The sequence below is a fragment of the Syngnathoides biaculeatus genome, chromosome 9 (assembly GCF_019802595.1).
Source record: "Syngnathoides biaculeatus isolate LvHL_M chromosome 9, ASM1980259v1, whole genome shotgun sequence".
Lineage (NCBI taxonomy): Eukaryota > Metazoa > Chordata > Actinopteri > Syngnathiformes > Syngnathidae > Syngnathoides > Syngnathoides biaculeatus.
Window position 1 is genome coordinate 31,173,703 of NC_084648.1, and position 3,206 is coordinate 31,176,908.

Here is a 3,206-nt window from a genome sequence, read left to right on the forward strand (position 1 = left end):
TGCAGTTTCGGTTTCCAGTCTGCCTCATCACCACCTGATATTCTTGCCAAAATATTGCAGTTTCTTCTAGCGGCACCACATCTCAGTTATGTAGTTACGTAAGCCACTCTATTTCTCATTCCCTTGTTAACCCTGTCTGTGGATGGTCAATGGAGGAGTCGGAGATGGTGAAGTGGTTTGTAGTGCGGTGGTTTGACTTGGTGGGTGTGTGGAGTGAAAGTGTCCTTTCAAATCTGCAATAAAAACTTCAGGTGGCTAGCCCAGTATTATCATCTACTTGGGGGGATATCATCGCTTGTAATTAGTTAGCGATTGTAATGCGTGCCAGTAATGGCGATTGTGCGAAGGGTGTCAAGATTTCAAGGAGGGAATGCAGTTGAATGAGACGAGTCGTGTGATAATCTATCATATATAATACGAATAGTGATTGGCCCAGCAGGGCTTATGGCCATGCTACCCTGAGAACGCCCAATTTCATCAGATCTTGGAAGCTAAGTGGGTTTGGCCCTGGTTAGTACATACTTGGATGGGAGACTATCTGGGATCACCAGGTGCTGTAAACTTCTTTCCACCCTGCGGAGGAAACTCGTTTCGGTGTCTTGTATCCGGGATCTTATTCTTTCGTTAACGACCGACAGCTCATGCCCATAGGTGAGGGTAGGAACATACAGTAGATCGACTGGTAAATTGAGAGCTTCGCCTTTCGATTTAGCTCTCTACCACAACAGACCTATACAAAGTCCACATCACTGCAGACACTGCACCGATCCGTCTGTCGATCTCCCACTCCATTCTTCTCTCACTCGTGAACAAGACCCCAAGATACTTGAACTCCTCCACTTTGGGAAGGATCTCATATACGACCTGGACCTGGAGAGGGCATGGCACCCTTTTCCGGTTGAGGACCATAGTCTCGGATTTGGAGGTGCTGATTCTCATCCCATCCGTTTCACACTCGGCTGCAAATCGTTCCAGTGAGAGCTGGAGATCACGGCTTGATGAAGCAACAGAACCACATCATCTGCAAAGAGCAGAGATGCAATACTGAGGCCACCGAACTGGACACCCTATACACCTCGGTTGCGCCTAGAAGATTCTGTCCATAAAAGTTATCAACAAAATCGGTGACAAAGGGCAGCCTTGGCGGAGTCCAACTCTCATCGGATACGAGTCCGACTCATTGGTGGCAATGGGGACCAAACTTTGACAGGGGTCGTACAGGGACCGAACAGCTCATATCAGGTAGTTCGGTACCCCATACTCCCGAAGAACCCCCACAGGACTCCCCATAGCACACGGTTGAATGCCTTCTCTAAGTCCACAAAACACATGTAAAATGGTCGGATGAACTCCCATGCACCCTCGAGGATCCTATCGAGGGTGTAGAGCTGGTCCACTGTTCCACGGCCAGGATGAAAACCACATTGCTCCTCCTGAATCCGAGACTCGACTTCCTGAAGAACTCTCCTCTCCAGTACCCCTGAGTAGACCATACCAGGAAGGCTGAGGAGTGTGATCCCTCTATTGGAACACTCCCTCCGGTCACCGTTCTTGAAAAGGGGGACCACCACCTCAGTCTGCCAATCCAGAGGCACTGTCCCCGATGTCCACGCAGAGGCGTGTCAACCAGGACAGCCCCACGACTTCCAGAGCCTTTAGGAACTCCGGGCTAATCTCATCCATCCCCGGGGCCCTGCCACCAAGGAGCTTTTTAACCACCTCAGTGACCTCAACCCCAGAAATCAAAGAGCCCGCCTCAGAGCACCCAGACTCAGCTTCCTCGTGGGAAGGCGTGTTGGTGGAATTGAGGAGGTCTTCAAAGTATTCTCCCCACCGACTCACAACATACCGAGTTGAGGTCAGCAGCGCCCCATTCCCACTATACACAGTGTTGACGGTGCACTGCTCCCTCTCCTGAGACGCCGGATGGTGGACCAGAATTTCCATGAAGCCATCCTTAAGTCGTTCTCCATAACCTCACTGAACTGCTCCCACAACCGGGTTTTTGCCTTAGCGACCACCAAAGCTCCATTCCGCTTGGGGAGCTGGTGCCTATCACCTGCCTCAGGGGTCCCACAGGCCAGAAATGCCCAATAGGACACCAACTTCAGTTTGAAAACATCCTTCACTCTTGGTGTTGACCAACGTCTATATAGTGGTCTAGAATATTGTTCTATACACTAAATACTGGCCATCAAACCATAACTTGCATTCCAGTATGTTTACCTCTGTGGCGCAATCTTCACCTTCTCTGTATGACATTGAGTGCAGGTGCTCCACTCGTGTGTAACTCCAAGGAACAATATGATGAAATTGTGGTGAAACAAGGTTCAGAGTAGACTCCCCAATGTTTAGCAGGTCTTGCATTATTGTAAATAAGTTGTGCAATGTCTTTAAAGACAATGAAAAAGGCAGACACAAGGACAGTACTAAAGAGTGTGTTACACTGATGTGTCCACCTGTGTAGGTGTCACCTTTGTTTTATCCTTACCTCTAAAATTCAATGTTTAAACACTGGCCAAAAATAAATCGTAGACATGAAATATCTCTGATGAAGAAAAAAAAAAAAAACAAACGAACAAACTACTGATTCCAAGTAATTTTGTTGATGCAAATTGCTGGATTTAATTCCCATTCATCTTATTGTGAATAAAAATAAAAAAAATTGTGCTGTGTAACATTGCTTTTGATGGAATAATTGAGATATTAAATCAGCACACTGGCAAAAAAGAGGGATTAAACTTGTTTTCCTGTGTCCATCCCCATAAAAAACTCCAAGAGCTATTAAGAGTGATTCAGAAACAGTCCAAGAGGAACTCTGAAATACACCTTTGTGGGGAGGGTGAGATGACCCCAGTGCGAGGTATGATTCATTCCGTTCAGCGATGTGATTAGTGGTAAAACAAATAAAAACATGACTAAGTATCTTCTTTTTAAAAGCAGAATTTTCTGATTCAGTCACTGCATCTGATCTTATTACACTGCCAAATGTAATTACAGTACATATTTATGTACTGTATCTACCATATCAAAACAAATGTCATTGTACAATGATAATTATACTAATATAATACAATAATTATTTTAGACATTTTCCCACTGGATTTACTGACTGTACAAAGACACAATCAAGAAATATAATATAAATGATTTGTTTTCATTCTACAGCAACAATGATGACTGATTTGAATGTAGCATTTCTCGAA

General features: G+C 45.3%; 1 pseudogene; it reads right to left on the bottom strand.

Annotated features, from left to right (window-relative positions):
* LOC133505926 (von Willebrand factor A domain-containing protein 7-like) overlaps window positions 1-909 on the bottom strand; it is a 28,090-nt pseudogene extending 27,181 nt beyond the window's left edge.
* Between the last annotated feature and the right edge of the window lie 2,297 nt (window positions 910-3,206).